The following is an 11,690-nucleotide window of genomic DNA, read 5'->3' on the forward strand; positions in this document are numbered from 1 at the left end:
ACCTGAGTGACAGGGGCCGTCGTGGACCCTACGTCATATCCCGCCCCTTGCAAGCCCGCCCCAATAAACCCCCCATTGATTCTACTGATGTCTGAGCAACAATGTCATGATCATATATATGTTTATGTGTGTGTGTTATCGGTTATTGGTATCGGTATCGGCCTTTAGGAGCTGAAAGTTATCGGTTATCGTTTTTAAAAAAAAGTTATCGTGCATCCCTACTTCTTAACATTTTCAGTTGTTGGTCTCAATGTGGATTTATACTACTCCATAATGTGCTGTACGTAGATACGGAGAGCCTGTCGGAGACCCTCTCCGTCGCTCTACGTGCGCATCCAATATTTTTTAACTATCCGTCGAGGCAACGGAGACGGACGGAGACAGCAAGGGCTGTGATTGGTCCTCTAACGAAAGCATTTCCGGAATCACTTTTCCCGGTCTGACTTTGCACCTTATTTACTTTGTACATTGTTTACTTCAAATCAAATCAAATTTATTGTCATTTTGTTGATAACAAGTAACAACAAAACGAGAAGGCGTTTCTCAGGGATCGTGATCGAGTCAATACATACATTCCCACACATTAATTTCAATCATACATCCCAATAATGAATAAAATAGATGTAGCTGGATAGCTAAAATAGCTAAAAGACCATAACATGATACACGTATATGCACTGAATAAATAAAGACATTTAAAATGCTCTAATAAATAGATAAAGTGCAACAGATAAAAAATTATTTAAAGTGATGTGTGCCAGTCCAGTGAGTTCAGTGAGGAGATCTGGTGTCTGATGCTGGTGTGTTGAGCATCCTGACAGCTTGAGGCAGGAAGCTGTTCAGCAGCCTGGTGGTGGAGCATCTTATGCTGCGATAGCGCTTCTTGGAGGGTAGGAGCTGAAAGAAGCTGTTCAGAGGGTGAGAGGGCTCTCCCACTATTTTCTGGGCCCTATTCCTGCAGCGGCTCAGGAATATGTCCTGGACAGAGGGAAGTGAGGGAAGTGAGGCTCCAATGACCTGACTTTGCACATTAAGGACTAATAAAACACCAAATAAGATTTGAAAAGCTTTGGAAGTTTATTTTCAACACTATTTACATGGTTAGTAGTCAGCATTTAAGATCCATCAGGCGGCGCATTGCATTGAGTCACCGACATCCCGACGGAGAACTGCGGATGCTCGAGGGGTCTGGTTACGGATTCGGATTGCGGATTACGGATACGGAGTAGTATACTTTGGGCTTCAGAATCATTGTTTGTGTTTGTAATGCAAAATGTGTACTCTCTAGAAAGGCATGCCTGCAAGAGGTCACACACACACACACACACACAAAGATGCAACCAGGCACAGACAAACTAAAAAAAATACAAAGAGCAAGAAAGATGAGTCAACATGAGGAACAAATCCACATAGACGTATAATAAATAAACACACACACACACACACGCATACAGATTAAAGTACTTGAAAGCCTTTTTTTCCTCATTATATTAAAGGGAGCCCGGTGTGCCAGCCTCGGCAGAAAATAGAACTGCGGCGTGCCGTTTTTTCTGAGTGTATTCCTCACCTGGGTCGTGTATCATCTCGGACAATAACAAGTGGGCCTGAATAAGTAATGCCCCGAGCCCGAGCCCGGGTTAATTACCTGCCGACGACGTAGGCGGGTCAGCGAGAGACACTATCCTCCACCTTTCTCAGGCTAGGCTGCACTTTACAGCATGGCTATGGCGTGTGCACTCATGCACACACGCACACGCACACACACACACACGCCCCTACACACGTGTGCGTGCGTCTCTCTTGTTACCACAAAGCCATTCATCATCATGTCAAGGACTGAAAGGCTCGTTGGTAAAAAAATATCGGGAAATAAGAATTTCTTGTGTCCCACTCCCCCCACCCACCCCAGCCCACGCTCACAGTTGTCCACAAGGTTTTGCAGCATTAGCACATTGCGTGTTCATGTGTTTGTGTCTGATTAGCATAGAGTCTTGCAGATTGCTTCGGCTTTCCTTTCTCCCTGCAATATGAAGCATCCAATTGGTTGTTGCTTATTATAATACATGCTGGAAGAGTAATGTGTTAAGTGAGACGTGCAAGACATTATGGAGATGCAGACCACTGTGAGAGCGCTCGGGGGAGGGGAATCCAGCCCCAGGAAAGACCCTCATGATTCTCTCCCTCATCAACACGTTCAGCAGGAAGTTGTGTTATACAGACCGACTGCCGCCGGGCCACGCGGTCTGCTGGCACCGGGGCATGACATGACTGTCAACTTCATTGGAAAAACATCACACACTCATTTTAAGTCTAAGCTGGGTTTAGAAATATCCAAGCAGTCTCAATTAGAGTTTAGACCTTTTTTTGCGATCTTCTTATATTAGAAATATAAATTCATCGTGATTCCAGCTTGTGTTGATCTAGAGATGTTTTAACAAACCACCAACGCCTCTCATAAGGTCAGAAAGAGGCTAAAGAAGAAGAATGGGACAATAGCAGGAGCTTATTGTGAAGAGAACGGCAGCATGGTTCACATTCACCCCCAGAGCCGGGCGCCTGCGGGGACTTTGCACGGCTCAGTCTTCAGAGATTTGTTCCAGGGGGGGGCTTTATTTCCTCGAGTGTTTCACTATACCATTGTGTTAACTGCTCCTGGCTGTTATTCTTTTTTATTACGTTATTACCTTTATTTTTACTTTTACTGTAAACTGGAAAAAGTTAATAAAAATGTTTCCCATAGTAGAATGTTTTCTGCATGGAGTGGGGTGAATTTACCACCAATGGCCATCACTTCATTTTCTGTAACATGCTTGCATACAGTATATCCTGTATTGATAAGGGGGTGGCTATGCAGAGTCCAGGTGAACTCTGAACAGGTCTTGAGTCTTGTGGAAGCTGCTGAGCGACTCTGCGGTCCATTTTATATTCACACAACAGAGATGATTGGGTCTTGGTTCCTTTGGAACGGAACTCTGTAATGAGGAACATTCATGTTTACAATGTAAGCACAGTTCACATTGTCATTTACACAAACCCAGATGAGGATTTATCCCCTTAATAGTACAGTTCAGTCACACTTCAGATAAATTATTTGGTGGTTTTTACTCCAAACCACAGCGGACTCATTGCCATAACGACGTTTTGCTGTACGTCAAGGAATACTATGATTATCAATGTGGGGGCTCTACAGGAAATGACTCCCAAAGCCTCAGCAAATGCTCCATCTTGCGGCCCCTCACCCAACGACTCACTTGCAAGATTTTGAGCTGAAGTTCTTCCCAGACTTACACCCATCCACCATGCATATCTGCGAATCAGGACTCGATTTCATAACAATAAGTTACATGGGAAAAACGCTCTCTCTTTTTTTTTTTTTGTCTCATAATGGGCGTGATGCAGTTCAAAAGTTTCAAATGCTAGACAGTTTTCAGAATTTCCATCTTCATCCCACAACAAAAATTGGCAACTGGAAAGTGCCTACTGGTTTATGCCCATTCACTCCACACTGGGAGGTCTTGCCCACTGACCCAAACCCTTTTGGGACGGCGAGAGATGCCCAAATGTACATGCGGTTTAGGGCTGCGGTCAGGGTAAAGCCGCTGCACGCGGCCCCCTGTCTGCTGAGAGACTCAAGCCTTTCACAGAGCGCTCCGAAGGCCCTCCCTGGCCACCAGGTCTCATGCCCTCAACGTCTCCATCTCTTTTTTATGAAGTCTTAGAGGTCTTCGCATGGCGTCTTGTGTTTCCAATTAGTTTCAATAGAGCATCTGATGATGCTTTGTGAGTGGTAACATTATTACCATAGCAGACCTTAATGCCCTGATTCCTATAAAAGAGACCAGACTCCTCTATTGTATTCACAAGGCTCAGCACTTCCGGCTCAGCTCATCACCACCACATCTATTATCTTTAATGTCCTTTAGGCCTAATGAAGAAGATCCCCCAAATAGACCCCATGTCTCTAGCTCATTTCCCAAAGTGTACCAGACCCCTAGATCACCCACCAATTACATCACTCCCTGTTGGGCCAGAGCCTCCAAATTAGCCTCATTCTAGTAGAGTGTAATGCCCTCATTCATATAGCAGTGATCGATCGGAGCACAGCGGGCCTCACTAACTCCTTTGCGACCATGACATGACAGGCTGTCACCCCGGTAACATGGCCTCAGGGGAACCTTCACACACACACACGCACACACACACACACACACACACACACACACACACACGCACATAATTAGATCATTGCACTCAACAACAAAAACAGTCGATACACACAGAGGATATGGAATAACCTCTCATCAGGGGGTCATTGCCTGGGCAGCACTCGGGATGCGCCGTTCTGTCCGACGCACCACAGAAGGTCCATTCCTGATTCTGAACCAAAATGCAGCTCACTGTTCAACATGTTTGCGTATACGTGTTGTGAAACACAATATAAAATACAGATTTTTCTCAAACATAATAAAGCCTACCCCAGTTCTATTCCAAATGAACATCAACAGAGCCACGAGCCGTTAAACCCCTCTACGTTGATACGTACCTAGAAACGTTGATATCTCACGTATTTGTGGTTCAGGAACGTTGAGATACGATGTATCCCTGAGTTACAGAAACGTACAAATAGATACGGATCCTTCTGGAGACTGCAGCCGCCCGAGAGGACAGTCTGCACCCCACTGCAGAGCTCGCTGTTATCAGCCGGGGGGAGGGGGCAATGAAGTGAGTGACGGGGCATTGATGTGATTCATCCTCCTGGCGAAACTACAATGGGCAGAGATGCTTTAGCAATGTCCCTGCTCCTGGCTCAGTTAAACACACCTCTCCAGAGACACTAACCCCTGGCTCAGTTAAACACACCTCTCCAGAGACACTAGCCCCTGACTCAGTTAAACACACCTCTCCAGAGACACTAGCCCCTGGCTCAGTTAAACACACCTCTCCAGAGACACTAACCCCTGGCTCAGTTAAACACACCTCTCCGGAGACACTAACCCCTGGCTCAGTTAAACACACCTCTCCAGAGACACTAACCCCTGGCTCAGTTAAACACACCTCTCCAGAGACACTAACCCCTGGCTCAGTTAAACACACCTCTCCAGAGACACTAACCCCTGGCTCAGTTAAACACACCTCTCCAGAGACACTAACCCCTGTACAAGCAGTGAGTAGCGCGCACACGATTTGCCCTAACATCAACAATTGCACATATGGCGATAGCCATGAATGGGGTGATCGCCACATTGATGGCGTTCAGATAAAAATTCTGTATGGTAGCCTGTGTTGCTTGGCAAACATTTGCAAATAGTACATTTGTTGTCTTGAGGAATTATATAACTTGGGCAGAAGAAATGATGGTTTGTTTTCAGTAAATGATTGCATTTTATGTTTATCCCAATATTTTGTGAAATCTGTAAAACCGCCAAAACCACTGTAAAACATGGCCTCTCATGGCTTAGTGCTTCAGTGTAGGAAGGGCAGTACTGACAAATATAAATATTTGTTGAACATAATTTATGTTAATTGCTGCAAATCACTACAGTTATGACCAACTATAAAATACACTTCAGCCTGTGCCATTTGAAACACATAGGCAACTACAATATTAACAAAGTTGCTCAATGATAATAGTTTAATAGTCTTTGAAAGAGCTTTTGTTTTAACGATACATACCAGTAGGAGGTTGGGAGCCACTACAGTTAAGTCTGCATTGAGATATATTTACTTACTTCACAATATATTTATATTTATTTATATTTATTTACTTCACAACATTAGCTACTGCACACAAGAAAGTTCAACATAAAGTAGCATTCAGAGCCTTTACAGCAAGGGGCGGCTGCAGGGGGTCTGTACATATCCGTATCTGTGTGGTGTTTAAGTGGCATCACAGTCACAGTGGGGATGTCACCAAAGCGACCATCATCCACATCATTACCACTGTCACCTTATGGGTGTCAGACTCAACTATCACACCCGCCACAGCATCTTCTTTTAATCAATGTGCTAGTGATGTGTGTGTGTGTGTGTGTGTGGCTGATCATGGCCGTCACACAGACACACACAGTATATGTGGCCAGAGAGTCTTCTCTTTCTCCTTCCAGGCCAGATGTTATTGGTCTGATCTTCCTCCTATTCTACAACAAGGGCAAGGCCACTGGAGGGGGGAGGGGGAGAGAGGAGGGGGGAGGGCGGAGAGGGGAGGGAGGAGAGAGGGATGAGGGAGGAGAGAAGAGGGGGAGGGGGATGGAGGAGAAAGGAGGAGGGAGGAAGGGGGGAGGGAGGATTGAGAAGGGGGAGGGAGGGGGACGGAGGAGAGCGCAGGGAGGATGGAGGGAAGAGAGAGGACAGTGAGGGGGGGCAGAGGAGGAGGAGGAGGGAGGAGAGAAGAGGGAGGGGGGAGGAGGGAGGAGAGAAGAGGAAGGAGGGGGAGGACACTCTGAGCTGGGAGGTTTGCCGTATTCAGCACAGCAAGAGTGTCATGAGGAATCTACACACACACGCACACATACACACACGCAGACACGCAATACACAACACACACACACACACATTAAACAGACTATCTAATAGTAAATATTCAAATCATTCCACACACCGTAAACTTTGATATTTCCTGGGCAGCTAAAGTATTTCAAGGCAAGGCAAGGGGGTATGTGGTTTTTTTTGCGCACACAAGTAAACACACTAACTCAATCATTTCAATCATTCATCAAAGCTGTCTTGGAGAGGCCTTGTTCTCTCACCCTCTCCCTGTCCTCGTCTGTGTCTGTAGGCGTGTGTATGGCTTCTAATTCCCGCTCCCTCTGCCTACAAACCCATCAGTAATGAACCTCCTGGGTCTGCAGTATATCCACCTGGTTCTCCAGACTTTTGTTGCCTCCAGTAAAATCCATTCTTTAGTTACACTTTGTGTCCGTGTTCTCTGTGTCTGGCACTTTGGAGCCCTCACAGCTCACAGCTCATTCCCAACAGTCATGGCCCGGGCCGACTCGGAGACGTGTGCGTTTTTGCCCCACCTGTAGGGGTGCCCTAACCTGACTCTCGCCAGATGGATTTCGTTCCGCCTGGCTCATCCATCTGGGATCGCTCCATTGAAGAGGTGCTTTAGAAGGCTGGGCCTTATCAAAAATCCTTGCATATGATTGGATAAACCACTTGTCCGTCATCTTTATTGACGTGCTACTTCAACCACTCACATCGAAACCAACCCGTGACGCTTGCTTCCTCGATGCGAGCCGTCTGAATCAAAACAGTCGCTTCTCCGCTACGTCACATCTATAAAAATCCCGCCCGGCGGTCCTGATTGGCTCTACCATTTTCTGGTAGTCCCCAAATACCTCCCAACGGGAGCGATCCCAATTTGGATGAGTGGAGCCAGGCGGAACGAAATTCATCTGGCGAGAGTCAGGTTAGGGGTGCCCCGGGGCAGTGTGACTGGGCTAGGGCCCGCCGTTGGATGCGAGACATGGTGATTTCACTCAGAGTCATCCTGGTCCCGACCCCCAGCTCACCCCCGCTCTCGTGAAGCAGCCATTATCCCTGCCCTCCAGCGCTACAGCAGTGACCTGGTCCTGTCTGGGACATGTTTCGCTTGCCGTTGAGCAGCAGCCACTGACCTACACCCCAGAGGAGATGCGTAGAAATGCGATCTTGGCACAAAGACACTGCGTTTACATGACACTCAAGAAAGTCTAGTTATTGGGTTAGTCCAACTATGATTGGATTACTAAGATGCATGTATACACCTTAGTCGAGCTAAAATCGGATCGAATTGGGTTTCTCATAGTCGAATTAAGACCCCTAGGGAACGGAATGGGATTGGATTATGCGTTGATTTGCGTTCTGCGCATGCTCGAGATCTTTTCCCGGGGCCGTGAGCCGGAAGTAGAAGGAGACGATAGTCGTGTTGTCGCCGTGTATGTATGTAGTTACCCCCTATAAGAATTGTGTCTCGGCCGCGGGAGCGTGCATGGCATGCATTCATTAAAGGTGGAAGCACACAGACACTACACTTCGATTTCACCCAAGGCTAAATTAAAAGTTCATGTTTTTCTAAATGGGGGTCATTAACGATGTTGTAAAGTAGTAACTTCGGGCACATCTTTCAAAATAAACGTTTTTTTCTCCCAATGTGTTTACGATCTTTATTCATTCATTGCGCCGTGGCGGGGAATGTCGTATACGGACGGGCGGCGGAGGGGCTGCTCCGGCGGGAGAAAGATGTTTTCAGTAGACAGCTGTTAATTCACTTCGGATAGGCGATTTATTTAAAAAGCTGGCGCAGAAGATGGAGGAAGCTGGTGTCATGCCAATGTAGTTACCCCTATAAGGAGTGTATCATCATCAACATGCATTCACTACACACTACGCTTCGATTTCACCCAAGGCTGAATTAAAAGTACATGTTTTTCTAAATGTTTCTCATCAACGAGGTTGTAAATTAACTACGATGTTTATTCATTCATTGCACTGTGTCGACACAGACTGTGTCGGGTTCTCTGACTCTCGTGTACTTCCACAACAAGTAAAGACTCGTAGTGGGGTTTATCTCGCCCATGGGGTAAAAGGAATTGGGGGAAATTAACTTTGGCTTTGACTCTCTGAAGTCCAGATTGAAACGAACATGGAGGAGAAAGTGATGTTTCAGCAGACAGCTGTCAGTTCACTTCGGGTCAATATCATTTCTCCGACGCTCCATTGTTCCGACCTCAGTCGTATGTGGACTGCTCCGCCGGCAGAGCGGCCAGAGGAGTCCGAGGAATGCTGTGGAAAGGGTGAGTTTTAAGTTCATTGGGATCAACATCACCAATAACCTCACCTGGGACCTACACACTAAAGGAATAGTGGGGAAGGCCCAGCAACGCCTGTTCCACCTTAGGCGTCTGAGGAAATTTGGTATGGGCCCCAATGTTCTCTGTGCCTTCTACCGGGGCACAATTGAAAGTGTCCTCACAGGGGCCATCACCTCGTGGTACACTGTAAAAAATAAAAAGTGAATTCAACTTGAAATTCCAAGGCAACTGTCTGCACAGGATTTTGGGGTTTTCATGTCAACTCAAAACTAATTTCAAAGTTGAGACACCTAAGTTTTTTTGGTCCAAATAACTTGTCTTTCAAAGCAATGAAAGTTTCAGAAATCTAGTTGTACACACTAAGAATTCTAAGTCAATATTATATTGAATCATTCATGTGTAAAAACATCCATTTTGAGTTTCTCTTACAAAGGAAATCCTATTAACAATTACACAAATGGACAATGAACCAGCTGTTTCATTGTAAACTATTTTGCATGTTTATTTTTTCACCATGAGGGTAATAAACAGCTTTAAAACTTAGGATGCCATAGGATTCATAGGATCCCATATGTGACATGCTGGCTCTATGCATGCAACAAACTGGGGAGACCACGCTAAAACAATAAAAAATTTATTTTGAAATAAATATAATAAGAAGTGTGGTGCAAGTCAGTATAAATGAAAGTAACCAAAAAGGTCATGTGAAGATCAGTCCATGTGTTACGAACAAAGGAAATCAAATGCCTGGAGGAGGGAGAAGCCAGGTCTGTTGTCTGGGCAGGCTCTATATACTGCAGTCCCGCTCCAACCCACACCTGTCGACAATCTCCTAATTAGTAGAGAGAGCAACACAGGCACAAACAGCAGGGGCGGGGTCAAAGACCCACCTGGGTCGTAACATCCCCCCCTTAAAACAGAAGCCCACCTAGATGGGATTCTGTACCAAAGAAACAATCAAAACAATCAAAATAAATCAATCAATAACCAATCAATCTAAAACAAGTAGAAACAACCAAAAACAACAAAAACTCAACCACCAGCAGCTATCGCCAACCAACACTCCTTTCAACCTAGAGTAAAGGTCCTGCAAAGTTTTTCAAACAGAAAACGTGTTTAAACGATTGAGAAAAACTGTAAGATGATCTGCCCGTTCTACCTCCATGCCGTCTGTGGTCAAACCAAAACAAACTACAGTGACAGTGGCCGCTGAAAACGGCTACAGAGAGCTTCTGTCAGGATTCCCACTTGGACTGTTGTTTTTGTCTCCCCCTACCTTTATGAGTTTTGACAGTTCTGGACTTTTTTTTTTTTTTAGGTTTTAGTCATGTGCCCGGGTCACGCCCATGTTCTTTTTTGGGCAACTTCCTGCCTTTGTTCTTTTCCCTTCATTTTCTCTGCTCACCTGTCTCTCATTTCATGTTGATTAGTTTAGAGTATTTAAACCCTGCCTTTTCAGTTAACCTAGTCAGATCGTCACAGTGTGTACTGTATGTTACCTGGCTGTCACATGAGTGAGACTAGCATGAAGCTGTTAGTCGAGAGATTTAGAAGTTTAAAACGTTTTTCTGGTTCTGAAACCTGCCTGTTTGTGACAAATCTTTGGCCTGTCGTTTCCGGATTATCTGCCTGTACCTGTCTGCCTGCCTGCCTGCCTGCCTGTCTACAAACCCTGCCTGTACCTGGACTCTGTTTTGCCTGCCGGACTGTTCTGTGAATAAATTTCAATCACTCAAGTTATTCTGATCTGTGCTTGATTCCTGTTCTGAGTCGTGACAGCTTCTCTGTGATTGGGAATAGGGGAATAGGAGAAGAGCAAACCTTACTTTTATGAAGCCTTTTTTCTTTTTGGGGACTTTTTTTCTTTTTTTATGTTTTTCTTTTTCTACATTTTTCTCCTATTTTTCTAGCTGAGGTCACCATAGCCACTATATTTTAATTTCCTCTCTATAGGGCTACCTGCAAACAAATAAATAGTTATCAACTAGTATAGAAGGTGGCAGGGCAGAGAGTATATAGAGGAGCATTGGAGAGGAGAGAGGGAAGGAAAGGAGAAGATGAGATGAGGGGGAAAGGAAAGGGAGAAAGCAGAAGAGAAATGAGCGGAGGGGAAAGATGAGGAGAGGAAATGAGAGGATAGAAAAGAGGGGAAAGAGGGAGGGAGAGAAAATGAGAAGAGAGTAGAAGAGAGGACGAGTGTGTGTGTGTGTGTGTGTGTGTGTGTGTGTGTGTGTGTGTGTGTGTGTGTGTGTGTGTGTGTGTGTGGTCATACTCCATGAGAGCAGAGGGGGGCAATGCCAGGCTCCATTACTCTGCCAGCCCCAATACATCTTCAATGCCAGACATGAAGGGGGCTGACCAAGCACACACAATTTTAGATACTTTATTCAATTCCACATTACAAGTAAATTTTCATTAGGAATCTAATTTTGTGAATGATCAAACAGATTACAACAGATCAGCACGTTGTTATGCATGATACAATCTCAGGGGTACAGAAAACATCTCCTTTTCCAAATAAACATGCTTCCTATAATGGCTGAAATTGAGCAGTACTTGTTGTAACTGTTTGGCTCTTGTTTTAAATAGCCCCTCAATGCAAAGCCCCCGGTGTACATGCACTACCAAACACCAGCACAATAAGCTGGCATCGGGGTTTCAATGGTGGATATTAACGATTGATATTTTACAGTCTTCGAGAGGTAAGAGTCCTCCATAAACGGATCAAATGCACATGTTACCTCAAATAGCCTAACTGTTCTGGAATGCTGAGATATGACGACAATATCTGGTGTATTTGGAATTCCTTAAAAAGTGTTTGCAGGTGAGTTAAACCAATCTGACTGTACAGTAGTGTGTTTATAGAGCTTTTCATCAGCCACTTAGGGAATCTGC

Source organism: Micromesistius poutassou, assembly GCF_964030765.1.
Source record: "Micromesistius poutassou genome assembly, chromosome: 16".
In the NCBI taxonomy this organism is placed as follows: Eukaryota; Metazoa; Chordata; class Actinopteri; order Gadiformes; family Gadidae; genus Micromesistius; species Micromesistius poutassou.